This window comes from Felis catus, chromosome D1 (genome assembly GCF_018350175.1).
Source record: "Felis catus isolate Fca126 chromosome D1, F.catus_Fca126_mat1.0, whole genome shotgun sequence".
Lineage (NCBI taxonomy): Eukaryota > Metazoa > Chordata > Mammalia > Carnivora > Felidae > Felis > Felis catus.
In genome coordinates this window covers 24,287,286-24,301,683 of record NC_058377.1, presented here as the reverse complement: position 1 = coordinate 24,301,683, position 14,398 = coordinate 24,287,286, and the positions used below count along the sequence as shown (strand labels likewise).

The 14,398-nt window shown below is 43.8% G+C and overlaps 1 long non-coding RNA gene across 1 annotated transcript; it reads left to right on the top strand.

Annotated features, from left to right (window-relative positions):
• The first annotated feature begins 4,396 nt into the window (after positions 1-4,396).
• Positions 4,397-8,218, top strand: LOC123380263. The gene is made up of 3 exons (XR_006585792.1): positions 4,397-4,956; positions 7,043-7,161; positions 7,813-8,218. It is a non-coding gene; the product is annotated as an uncharacterized LOC123380263 (long non-coding RNA).
• Positions 8,219-14,398: the final 6,180 nt, after the last annotated feature.

The window sequence follows — 14,398 nt, the reverse complement described above, 5'->3', positions numbered from 1 at the left end:
GGGGACCTCAGTGTCCGCAGGTCTGTCCCCTGACGGTGCTGGAGGTGAGAAGCGGTGTCAGTCACGTGTGTGATGCCAGGTGTATGAGCTACAGGAGAGCGATTTGGCAAACGATCTAGGACGGTGTAGGAAACAATTCTTTTATAAATGAATACATGCTGTTGGTGGCTGGAATGTTAAGCCATCTTGTGAGAGTACTGAGTTAAAAAAATAATAATAATAATAATACAAAAAGCTGCCGAGGCAGGTGGAGGCATTTTGACACCGAAGCTTCGAGGGCTGGCTACAACAATCTATTACCATAGGAAGCATCCTCCACGCTAGTGTTGGTTGGTTATAAATCACTCCTCTCCTTTCCTTTCTCCCGCAGTTAATATATTTCCTTTCAGTGAATATTATTCGCTGTGCATTACCAGCAATGTTCAGCTGTTAACATTTGTGTCTGTAGTTAGCATTTTTATTCAGCTAATATTTTCATTCAGTAACACTCACCAAGCGTCAACTCTATTCGCATCATATTTGCGAGGAATGTTTTCTTCCATTAGCGTTTGTTTCTCCCTTTAAGAGTTTTATTTGCTGGGTATTTTTATCCTGTAAGGACTGTCAGCTTCAGCTAGCGTTACAAGAAATTCTGATCATTTACTGCAAAGAGCTCTGAGTTAGTGGGTGCTTCCCCAGACGAACCATCTATCTGGGTCTCTGTCTTTTGCCTCTTGAAAATGGGGATAAGAAAAGGGTTGTAAACGAAGGTGAGCCAAATGCAGGACGTAGCTTCAGTGGCCGAATTAATGTGTAACTCCAGGGGCGCCCTGGGGGCTCAGTGGGTTGAGCGTCTGACTTTGGCTCAGGTCATGATCTCACAGCTCGTGGGTTCCAGCCCCGCGTCGGGCTCTGTGCTGACAGCTCAGAGCCTGGAACCTGCTTTGGATTCTGTGTCTCCCTCTCTCTCTCTCTGCTCCTAACTCACATTCTGTCTCTCTCTCAAAAACAAACACTTTTTAAAAACTAAAAAAATAAAAATAAAGTATAACTCCGGATTATTTCAATAAAGGAAAGAAAGAACGTGGAGTCCCAGAGAAATAAATGCCATTTGGCTTGTTTTATAAGGAGAAAGAATATAATTACAAAGGCACTCTACAGAGAATTGGCTGCCTTTAGAAATGGCCAGTTTTTTTTTTTTTTTCCACCAAGGCATTAGAGAAGCTGTCAACCTTTCTGCCGCCGCCCTCTCCCACCCCACCCCCAAGTGGTAGATTCAGTAAGTCTGGGCTGGGGTTTGAAAATTTGCATTCCTAACAAATTTTTGGTTGACGCTGCTACTGCTGCTGGGGGGAACCATACCTGAGAAGCACTGACTTGAAGTGTGGAGTAACGGTCTGGCCAAGATGCAGCCTGATAGAAGATTTCCCCCCCCCGCCAGCCCTTGTCTTCCTCTCATGATATTTTCTGGGTTCTTTCCTTCAGGGGTACTTTGTCCTTTCAATGCCTCCGCTCTCTAAAGCGAGAATCCCCAAACTGCTCGCATGGAAGACCATGCCAGACAATGGAGAAGGAGGGACCTAAGTCTGCAAGGTCCATAAAGTCTCAAGTGCGGGCGGGATGCAGCACCACGTATGTAAAAGGAAGGAATTTCAGTTTCTTTTATGCCCGGGGCAAGTAGTGATGTGTTTTGGTTTGTTTTGTTTTTTTCTTTAATACTTGTTGGGGCACCTGGGTGGCTCAGATGGTTAAGCATCAGGAGTCTCGATTTCAGCTCAGTTCATGGGTTCGAGCCCGGTGTTGGGCTCTGCACCGAGAGTGCGGAGCCTGCTTGGGATTCTCTGCCTCCCTCTCTCTCTCTCTGTCCCTCTCCCGCTCTCTCTCTCTCTCTCTCTCTCTCTTTCTCTCTCAAAAATAAATAAATAAACATTAAAAAAAATAATAAATAATTAAATGCTTGTAGCCATGTAAATTCTACAACCAAGTAAATAGGCATGGTCCTTATCCTTAATGCCTAATGCATTTCTCCATGTCATTACACTAAAAAAAAAAAAAAAAAAAAAAAGATAATAATAAAGCTCAACGCATCTCTGGCCCCACCCCTAATGCCATCTTACTACTGCCAGCATTCAGTAAGCCCTTCTTTAAAATCTCTGATCATTGGAGATGTTCCAGCTACAACTGGATGTCTTATTGTGAGCTTTGTTTCTCAGATTACACGAGAGAAGCTTTCTATGACCTTTCCAATTTTAAGTTATCTGCCTCCATACCAGGACAAAAACCCAGAATATCATAGAGGTGACTACTGGGCTTGGAGAAGTTAAAATTATTTCAGAATACTTTATGATATGGCAGCTTTCGCACTCGGCTCCACTCTGTGGTTTGTGTTTCCCCCACCCACTCATTGGAGACTGGTCCTGGGGCTACTCGGCGAGAAGTGATCCCCAAAGCCAAGCTGGGATCCCACCAAGACCAATCCATTGGAAATATGGCGGTACCAGATGGGGGTAGAGAAGAGCGCAGCTGTCCCGCAGATATGAGGGCTGAGAGAGGGCTCAGGCTGAATCCAAGGACTAAAAAAAAGATGAGAAGCAGAGCTGGGGACCAGCTACCTTTCTAAAGGGTGCATTCCGGCATTATGGCAAGTATAATTACGGAGCTGACCCCGGGCTTGAGATGACATTAGAAAGCTGTCAGCCTCTAATTAGATTCTGGCAGACTCTGCTTGGATTTGGCTTGCCAAGAGAAGCCCCCCACTCCCCACTTGTGTCCCCCACCTCCAATTCCATCCCCTATCGAGTGAAGGCAATATACACCCGTTACAATTCTGTAGAGCTCCAAGAGAATGGTCGCCCCTCCCCCAGTGTAGAAACCCAGGGTGCTGATATCCTCTTTTCTTCTGAGCACCTGCTGCCCAAAAGAGGACTGTGATGACCATCCAGGAAAAGCGGTGAGGCTTGTCTTCATGCCAGCCCCATGCCTGTCCTCCTGAGACACTTGCTGGGGTGTAATAAAACTGCTGTGATCCTTCAGGCACAGCATCCCTTGGGTTTTTCCTTCGTGTTCTATTTTGCATTTCTCAGTTGGTTGACATCACTCAGCTGTCAAAATCATTTCCTTGAGACTGTTCGGGAATCTGGATACGAAGCTTCTAGGTTTGTAAATTCTGTTCATCAGAAAAGAGCATATCTACTGCAGCGACCAGGAAAAGCGTGGGTTCCAGCCAGAACTTAGCAGGGAGGGAGACTGGCAAAATGGTTCTGAGGACAGCCACATGAGCCTGGGAAGATTTCCTTCTATTCAGACTGATACAGATCCTCAGATTTCATAGAATTTATTGGAGGAAAGTGGGGAGCAAAACTGTGTGCCTGAGATGAGATGACGCCCCACTCATGATAAAGGCAGTCATTTTGGGTCATTAGGTGCAGACATTCCTCGGTCTAATTCTTGCACATCTGGTAGATTTAAGGCATTCGTTCTGATGTGCCAGGAAAAGCATGCTTTGTGCACAAGCGCCATCGTGATTTAGTTCTCGGGGCTCATTCTGACTCTATCACTTATTAGTTGTGTGATTCTGAGCAAGTTACACAACCTCACTGTGCCTTGCTTTTCTCATCTGTAAAAGGGAGAAAATAATACCTAACACCAGGAAGGTCACAATGATAAAACCACTGTATGTCTGCCAGGAACACGAGAAAAACTGTTGAATTCCTTCTGCACATCCTCTGCCTCTTCATTCATAGGGAGGGAATTCACCCCCAATACGTATCCTTCCAAACCAATGCCTTCCCGCCCCATGAGAATGTGTAATGCGTGTCTGTATCTATTATGGATGCATTTGGCTACAAATAACAGAGACTCTGAGTTCTTAGAAAATAGGGCTTTAATGTTATCACATAATAATCTGGATGAGGGCTTGGTTGGTTGGTTCAGTAGCAGTACGGGTCAGGGCAGCTGTCCCTGATTTCCTTGATCTGGTCCATGGCCACGTCATCGTGAATAGACTCTGTCGCGAGTCTGTCCTTCATGGAGTGAGACGGTTGATACATCTTTGCATACGGCAGAGGCATTGAACCAATACAAACCCACAGCTGGTAGCTGTGCCCGTTCTTTAAGCAGGAGAACTTAAAGTCTTCCCAGAAATCCCAGAAAACTTTGACTTGCAACTTCCAGGTCAGAACTATGGTAAAGGACTACGGCACCACAAGCTGCAAAGGAGTCAGTGGAAAATTTATATTTAATTTTCCGTCTCTATACTGGAGCAGGTGGGGGGGGGGGGCTGGACGTAGGGGGCGAGGAGGGTAGGGATGCAGTGTCAACCAATGAACAGGGTCTGTCACAATGCCCCACAGCAGTAACAGTCACATTTCTTTCTGGGATTTGCATTTAGCATAGCTAAATACAGAGACACAATACAGGCGACTGGGCAGCTTCCTGGAATCTGGCTGTAGTCAACATGCTTATTGGTCGTGGAAGGAGCAGCTACAGCCAAGAGTAGAGATTAATAATATTATGCAGGAAGAGTCATCTGCTTTGGAACTTCCTCCCATGGGAGGGTGACTTCAACAGTAACAGCCAACCTTATTGCGTTTTGACTACATTCAGGTCACTGTGCTTAGTGCTGTAAGTATGTTGTTTTACTTAATTCCTCAAAACTAGGAGATGAGTATAGGTACCCACCCAAAGGAATTTAAAATGGAACCCTGGCGAGTAGAAGAATGAGAGACAACCCCGAGCATGTATTAGAGAGATCTGTAGGAATGTTCGTCTGAGGATCCAGGCTTTCAGTTACACAAAATGAATGGGCCCTGGGGAGCTAATATTCAGCACGGTGTCTACACTGAACAACACTGGATTGGATATTGGCAATTTCCTAAGAAGATGAATCTTAAGTGCTCTCGCAGAAGAAAAAGGATGGATGGATGGGAGGAAGGAAGGAAGGAAGGAAGGAAGCAAGGAAGGAAGGAAAGACAGACAGTAAGTATGGGAGGTGAGGGATATGTTAATTAGCTTGATTGTGGTAATCACTTCGCAATGAATACGGATATCAAAACATGAATTTGTACATCATGAATACATAAAATTCGTATGTGTCAGTTATACCTTCAAAGGGCTAAACCAAAATAATATTTTAAATAAACCCTGTTTTATACATAAACGGAGAAAGAAGGCAGGGTATATTGACATAAATTAAGTGTTGGGGAACAGGGGCCATTAGGGTAGGGCCGGCCATTAGGAACTTGAAGTTAGACAGACCTGGGTTTTCATTTCAATTGTGTCGCGTAGTTCTAGGGGCAAGCCACGTGTTACTTATCCCCTCTGAACTTCTGTATCCTCATCAATAGGATGGGAATAATAGTAATGCCTATGCCATAAGGTTTCTGTGACAAAATAAGGTAATAAGAGTGAACATTTACATAACACATTTTATGGGCCGTGTTCTAAGTATGACACACACGCGCACACTGTATATACGTGTACACACATCCTTTCTGTGGGGTATTCTTTTTTTTAATGTTTACTTATTTATTTTGAGAGAGAGAGAGAGAGAGCAGGGGAGGGGCAGAGAGAAAGGGAGAGAGAGAGAGTACTGAGTGGGCTCCATGCTGTCAGCACAGAGCGTGACGTAGGGCTCAATCCCGTGAACCATGAGATCATGACCTGAACCGAAGTGGGACCGCTCACAGACTGAGCCACCCAGGTGCCCCTCTGTGGAGTATTCTTATCCCTAGTTTACAAAGGAGAAAACTGGCATACAGACTGTAATGCCAGGCTGTAATGGCTCTTCTCATGATCACATCTCATGCTCTGCAACCACTATACCGATGCCGACGCCATAGTACCGAATCTTTGCAAAGGCTGCTTGTTACACATTGGCCCACACAGCACTCATCTTGTGCTGTCATTATTTTTTTTCTCTTAATTTCATCCATCGTTTTATTTTCTTCAAGAGATCCTTGGATAATACTTTGAGACCAGTGATTCTCCTTCAGAGATGATTTTGCACCCTGCCCCCACAGTGAAGTGGGGGAAGATATTTGGAAAAGTCTGGAGACATTTGGGAGTGGGGGACACAAGCTGGCAGCATCTAGTGAGTGGAGATCAGAGAGGCCGCAAAACATCTTGCAATGCACAAGACAGTTCCCCACAACAAAAATGCCGCAGACCCAAAATGTCGACAGCGCAGAGGCTCGTAAACTCCGCTATAAACTAAGAACCACTTCTTTTTTATTATTATTATATGAAATTTATTGACAAATTGGTTTCCATACAACACCCAGTGCTCATCCCAAAAGGTGCCCTCCTCAATACCCATCACCCACCCTCTCCTCCCTCCCACCCCCCATCAACCCTCAGTTTGTTCTCAGTTTTTAAGAGTCTCTTATGCTTTGGCTCTCTCCCACTCTAACCTGTTTTTTTTTTTCCTTCCCCTCCCCCATGGCAATGAGAAAAAATGAAATATGGCCTTTTGTAGCAACGTGGTAAGAACCACTTCTTGATGGTTATCAAGATGACGGCCTTAGAAAGTAACCAGTACAAGACTAGGTAGAATAGCCTGGAAAAAACAGAACACAAATACACCAGATAGAGGCTATTCTCTTAGTCTGAGCTGAGGGTGGAACCAATGAGAGGAATTGGAAATTTATCAATCCCCTCTGTGAAACTTACACTTTATGGTACAAGTTCATGCCTAAATCAAATGTGCAGTAAAATGTATCTTGTCCTCAGGCCCTAGGGATGGCCCATACAATCTCACAAAATCTTTTTGTGTGTGTTCATAAAGCTCTAGGTAGTTTTAAAGGTGATACCCCAAAATGGGTTGACCTTACCTGACCCTTAGAATACAGATTTTGGTGCCCAAACAGGACAAACCACACAAGCAGTATTGCTCATAGAACCTCCTTTAGCAAGGTGCTTTCAGTCTGGGTTTTCCACATACTACACAGGACTTCCAGTGATCCCAACAAAATAGGTAGGGTGGGTTGCTAAAAACTGTTTGGGAGAGCTTGGATCCCTCTTTCCCTGACTTTGCCTTGACCTCTAGTATTTGATTCAATCTCAGTGATAATGACCACGACTGTAACAACTGTCAACATTGATGGGATGCTTACTACATAGTGAACACTGTGATAAAGGCTTTCCATGAGACAGCTTATTTAATCTTTACAACAAATCTAGGAGGTAAGTACCACTATCATGCTTGTTCTACATGTGGGCAAACTGAAGCAGAGACGTTAAAAACTTGTCATGATCACATTTATAGTGAGAGTTGGAGCCTTGATGTGAATTTGTGTGATCAAATTCCAGAATTCCTGTTGTTAGGCCTCCCTCCGGGCCTCTATACTCTCTACTTCGTTGGGCATGGCATGGAAATTCATGGAGACACTTGCCCCTTCCTACACCAATAACAAAAGCCCTTAAAGGCGAGATCCAAATCAGCCATGAGACCCATTAACAGTATTCTGTCTAGCAGAAACACGTGACTAAACAGGAACCCTCTTGGCCTCATCTCCCTCTGTAATGAACCAGTGAGTCTGTCTCACCCTCGTTGAACTTTTGACATTTTTAACCTGTACTACCTTTTGTGGGACTGAATTGCACAAGCTCACCTCCTACCACACACTAAATATTTTTGACTACCAAATTGCCTCTTCCTGGCTCCAGAGGGGGCCCCTCGTTCTTCTACAGTAAAGCCTTGCCAACAGTTCCCACAGTTCCCATAAACCTATTTCTGTACCCTTCGTGTATAACAAGTATCTTCTCATTGTCAATCTTTCTACCTCCTTGATCACTGAAGTGGCCCTTCTCTGATTATATTCCATTCCGTTACAGAAAATGCCCAAAGACCCAGAGGAAATATGGAGCACTCAGTCACTGCATCCTAGACATCAACTGTCTCTACTTAATCAAATCTGCCTCTCTTCAGGATGTTTTGCTAACACCTGGAATAGGGATGCTTGAAGACAGAAGCACTTGGAAAAACTGCCTGTGCTCCTATATCCATTTCTGTAATAATTAAATAGAAGAAAGAGACGGAAGATTGTCTGCACTTGACTATTGGCCCGTATACCTGATATAATCTAACAGCCACAACTCCAGAAAATGGATAATGTTCAGTTCACTTAGGAGACTTAAAAAAATGGAGATTCAGAAAGATGAGGTGACTCACCCAAGGATACCCAGTTAAGATTGGTTCAGGGTTTAAGCTGGGCCCATGGTCTTCCTGCTAAACAACATTGGCTCTGTCATGACCATTGAGGATTGTGATGGTTTTTTTATGGGTAACTGGACTGGACCAAGGATGCCCACATGGCTGGTTAAACTTTATTTTGGGGTGTGTCTGTGAGGCTGTTTCTAGAAGAGATCAGCATTGAAATTGAGGGACTAAGTAAAGCAGCTGGCCCTCCCATTGTGGGTGGGTATCATACTCTCCACTGAGGGACTTAACAGAAGAAAAAGATTGAGGAGGACTGAATCACCCTCTGTCTGACTGTTGAGCTAGATCATTGATCTTCTTTTGCCCTTGGTGTTCCTTGTTCTCAGATCTTCATCCTTGAACTGGAATCTACACCACTAGCTCTCCATCTCCCAGGCCTTTAAGCTACACCACTGGCTTTTCTGGATCTCTAGCTTGCAGATGGCAGATGGAGGGAATTCTTAGCCTCCATAATTTTGTGAGCCAACACCTTATAATAAACCTCTTTCTAGATATATATCTATAGGAAGATAGATAGATACCTAGAAATCTCTTTTTGATAGAGTATAGATATACATATAGATATGGCTATGGATATGCTATGGCTATGGCTATGGCTATGGCTATGGCTATGGCTATGGATGTGGATACAGACCTTCTATTGGTTCTGTTTCTCTGTATGTCCTAGTACAAGGATCATGAAACCATAAACAGGACACATATATTTCTATTTCTATTCTGTGTTAAAGGATTAGAACATCAAAGGTGATTGGAATGGATTGTATCCCATTTGCACAATCAAGAGCTTGGGTTATCCCCCAAGCCCCACCCTCTTCCACCCATTCATCAGTGGGTCTCACGTATGTGGCCTCCTTCAGAGTAGAACGTTACATGACTGAGACCTCTTAAGGTATCACAGTCAAGCTTTCCTTGATTAAGTGAAATTGCAAACAGGGGGCAGCGGACAGACACCTAGAGGAAATGAAGAAGATCCTGAGAGGTGATGAAGTTCAGAGAATTAGTTGTTAATGGCAAAGTGTTTGCCAACGATGACCACTATCTTTATCATGTTCCCATTTGGGATGTAAGTGTTTGTACCATAACTACTCTCAGCAGAAGCCTCTTCCCTTTTTTGTTGCATTTGTTAGATAGCAATCATAACCAATTACATATTGGACACTATTCTTAGAGCTTTACCTACATTAACTCATTTACTCCTGAAGCAAGCGTATAGCATAGGTATTATTACTATTACTATTTCACAAATGAGGAAAATGGACTACAGAGAGGTTAAGTAGCTTTCTGAGACCACTCACTTGCAGAGCTGGAATTTGAAATGGGCGATTTGGCTTGCAGAGTCTGTGCTCTCAACTATGACAAAACAGTGCCTAACCACCGCCCCCCGACCCCCCGCCCAAGTTAATGTAGAATGGAGGTATTGCCTGTCTCACTAGTCCCATGATCAGGACTGGGAACTGAGACAGGGAAACACGGAGATTCAGGGAAATATATGGATGTCTGTGGTCAGCTCTGGATCCTGGTAACTGGGATTCTACCTAGTTTTTCATTCCTAAACCCTCCCCCATCCCCTTACCCCGTACCTGGTGTCTGGCAATAAAGGCTATTGCCTTTTTGCTTTTTTGGCACCTTACCCGATTTTCTGTTATCATAGCCTCACTAATTCCATTGTCCTTGTAGGTTTTGATTTCTTTCAATATCCTTTTCGGGTGACTGATTTCCTCCCCTAAACCAGAGGCTGGGGGCTGGAGAGGTAGAGTAGAGTAGTGGCTGATAACAGATTCTTGCCCACCCTGATTTCTGAATACCGTCCATTCCAGGATTTCCTTATCATTGCTCTCAGGCATATTCTTAACCAGTCTTTGGTCTGGCAACTTAGATCTGTGCTGAGCTTGTCACCTGTGACCTGGGCTGGAAGAAAGCTCTGCTCCAGCCTCATATTAGGACACAGTGCTCTGTGTGCCGAACCGACCTTCCGCCCCCAGCAGCTGTCTCACCAAATGAGCAGATCTGGCTTTAGGTCTCCAAGCATCTGCTAACTATTCCTTTAACTAGACCAATCTCAGCCATGTCCTGAGGTTAGGTAGAATAAAAGAATTCAGCACCCAAAGTAGTGAGAGGGGTAAGCATACTTTTTGGAGGCTTCAAAGAACTGGTTTCTGTTATGGATGTAGGATATTCTGCTGACTTTTCCCCATGTGTTGAAGTCCTCTTTCAGAGTATATTTTTATTTCTACGCCTATAGCATTCATGTGCATTAGGAACACTTTTGCCTTCAGAAATAACTTTATTTTTGGAGGCTGAAAGGCCCAGGTGTGGGCATAGAAGACACAACATGGAGATCACACTGTTAAACTGGCCCTAAACTCAAGGGGGAATTAATTAATTATGACCATGATAACTATTTAAGGTAGTTGTTATTGTTGTTGTTGTATCCTGAAGAAAGATCAAGATTTCGAGCCGTCTCATACTACCCTTCACCAACTTTGAGAGCTCACCTTTTATTAGTTGACACTCGACCCCCTACAATTTCTATTCATTGGTCCTAGATCTGCTGGCTAAAATCACACAAAACAAATACATGGCTAAGTCTCCGTGACAAGTCCTCAAGTACTTGAATATAAATCTCTGATACACTTAGCATGATCTTTCCCCCCACCCTTCTCAAATAAGCATTTCTTCTTTCTTACCACATTCCAGTCATTAATGTCACCCAGTTAAAACCTCAGGGTTGACTATGAAGTGGTATGTTTTGTCTTGTGAAAAAAAAAATCCCCATTGATTTTGTTTTTTCCCATGCTTGTGAGCTGACATAATGAGGCCAGCAGAGTAGAGTAAAATGCTGGGGGTAAGTAGAGACCCATTTATGTGGGTGTAAGGAAATGCTGTGTGGCTCTTACCTAGCTGAAAAGCATGGACCACAATTTTCTGCACAATGTTAAAGTAGGAACAGATCTGATGGACAATGGTATTAAATGTCCGGGATGCAAGAACAGCACCTAATGAACAAATTCCAAGTGGCAAATGAATATGCCAATGGGTGGGGCTTTGAGAAGCAATGAGAGATCCATACATAAATAAGTGTTTGGATTTCCAGCATCTGACCAATTTGGGGGAAAAAAGAAAAATCAGGAAGAACCTTGGGTTGATAATAATGATGATGAAAATCATAATAAAATGAATAGGAGTAGTGAAGGATCAATGAAGCACTGAACTAAGCTGTTACAGGTGGTAACTTCTTAAGACTTACAGTATTCAATAATCCACATTTTATAAATAAGGAGATCGACATAGAGACTAGTCAATGGCATGCGTGGGATTCCATGCCAGTTTGATCCCTAAAAAGGAAGGTAAAATATTAAGTGATTCAACCAAGGATATTTTAAAGAAGGCAACCAAGGCAGAAACTCAGTTCAACAGAGCAGGTCAGCACAGGTTGAGCTGAGATCTATCCAGAGGTCCCAAGCTCACCACTGGGCCCTTCAGATCTGTCTCCTTGATAGCACAGAAAGCCTGGAGCAGAGACATTTAGAAGCCTGGCAATGGAGGTGGGCCACCAGGCGCAGCATGCCTTTGGTTTCAAGACTGAGACGTTTTAGGCATATGACTTGCATTTCACCCCCATCAGAATCGAATCCGAAGTCTAAACCGTCTGGGTCTGCAGCCAAAGCACGCCAACAAGTAGAGTTGCAAAGGGCTGGCAAAGAGCAAACCTGGGGGAAGAAGACAGGGGCTGACCTGTACTGGAATATAGACATCTGGGGCCAGAGCCTCTTGATCTTCTGCCCTCTCATTTTCTCTCAAAAATAACAGAGTAGAACCTGCATCGTGATGGTTCTTTCTGTGTCATTGTTATTCTCAAGAGCATCCGGCTCTGCAGTTTTATTTGGACATTTTTCACTTTCTTCTACAAATTTCATTTTCAAGCACTTTGGTCGGGTCAGCCACTCTTCTCCCACGTTCCCTGTGAGATGAGCACCATCTCCTGCCAGGAACTCTTTGTTCTGGAAAGCTGTGGTCCAGGAAAACAAACCCTGCATTGACACCATCTCTACAGCCAGCTGTTTCCTACTCACGTCTTACTTTCCCTGCCAAACTTCGAACTTTGAATTGGAAAAGGAGCTGAAAAAGCAACACTTGCTATTCCCACTATTTTCTTTGTTAAAATCTCATATCCAGGGGTGTCTGGGTGGCTCAGTTGGTTAAGCGTCTGACTTCGGCTCAGGTCATGATCTCGTGGTCCGTGGGTTTGAGACCTGCGTCGGGCTCTGTGCTGACAGCTCAGAGCCTGGAGCCTGTTTCAGAATCTGTGTCTCCTTCTCTCTGACCCTCCCCCATTCATGCTCTGTTCCTCTCTGTCTCAAAAATAAACATTAAAAAATAAAATAAAATAAAATAAAATAAAATCTCATATCCAGAACATCAGAATCATTAAGGACACCTATCAGTTTTGCTCTGATTACATATATCATTTGGTCTCATGTCAGCCAGCAGAAAAGTAAGTCAACACGCTTGATGCGTTTTGGGAAACATTCTATTTCCGTATGCCCTTGGATATCTACCTGAAGGATCATAAGATCACCTCCTGTGTCAGCCTTACTTTCATTCGTCTATCTCTCCTGCAGAATAAAGCCTCGATTATTATAATTCTTCTTTTCCTTTTAGACGATAATGAAAAACACCAATCTGCATTAGTATTTGTGTATAATTTAAACTATCCTGCAAAACACAAGACATTGCTTCCCAAAGACTCAACGTTGTCATGCTTGGAAAGATCTACATACTTACTAGACTATTCCGTGAGATAGTGCTTCCTACTCAGGTTTGAGATACTAAAGCAGCATGGAATTTGGATGGCAGAAAAGATGGGAGAGGAAGGGTTAGGCTGATGAAAATATACTGAGCTCTAATATATAAAATATGATAGAATAGTAATATATATATATATGTATATATATATATGTGTGTGTATATATATATATATATATATATATATATGTATATGTATATATTAAGAGAACACAACCTGGTATGTTTGGGAGACAATAAAAAATCTAGCCCTGCTGGAAAACTTTGTGTGTAACAATAGCATGAAATGAAATATTGGTGATAAAGTATACCCCTAGATGATTTTTCAAGCTGGCATGCTAGGTTGACATGTCTGGACTTTGCAAATAACTGAAGAACGAGTATTTGATAGCTTATAGGTAGGAGGCTGGCTTGATGGGAAGTACTGTTTCTGAAAGATTTCTCTCAAGGGTTCTATAGAGTTTAGGTTACAAGTCGAGGAAAGAAATGCAGACGAATACAAAGAACCAGGAAGCCCCTCCAGTGAGACTTTGCATCTGGAATGGGATCCATGGTGGGTATGGAGTGAAAGCTGTAAGCGGACAAGAGTGTGGATTGGTGTTCATTACTTCATAGTATCTAATAGGAGCAGAGACAAAGTGGCGGGGGGGGGTGCTGCTTTTTTTTTTTTTACTCTGGAGCTCGCCCTCCATTTTCTCAATTGGAGTGTGGCCATGTTGAAAACTTTGTAAACTCTGAGATGGTAAGCATATGGTACAGTCCTTGAGGCTCCGTGTGCAGCTCAGTGCTATGCGCAAACGAGCCCTTTTCAAACGCCTTTTGACACTGCAGAGACGTGTGATTATTCCTGGACTTAGTCTCCGATCTGTGTTCCGCTGCGCCCCGCTGATCATGTGACCACACCAGGCACCGGGGACTTTTTGCTCCCGTGCAAATGAAAGCATGCTGCACACACATTTGCGCACTGGTCCCCTGGACAATGGATGTTTGCTCTAAGCCGTCACGTCTGATGGGAACGAACTTGCATTTGACTGGGGAGTTTAATTCTCAAGAGATGATTCCAGGAACGGGCGTCTCGTTCTGCTTTATTAGCTCACAGCGCATCGGAGCGGAACAAAAGGACCAAGAGTTTCCAGGGCTTAGTAGGATTTACAAGCAATTACTGGAGTTCTGAAGGCAGCTTCTTACCCAAGAACACCCAGTGGCAGGGGGAACTCCCGGGGCCTTGTTCTTCTCCACCATTGCGGGAGGAAGGGGAAAGGGCAGCACTTCCCACAAATCACCCTTCACCGCAGGCTTCTCAGCCTGCACCGCCAGCACCTGCAAGTTGAATGTTTGCTGTGTAATTTTCCCACACTTCAAGTTCCACCTGAAGGCTCCTAGAAATTCCGGAAA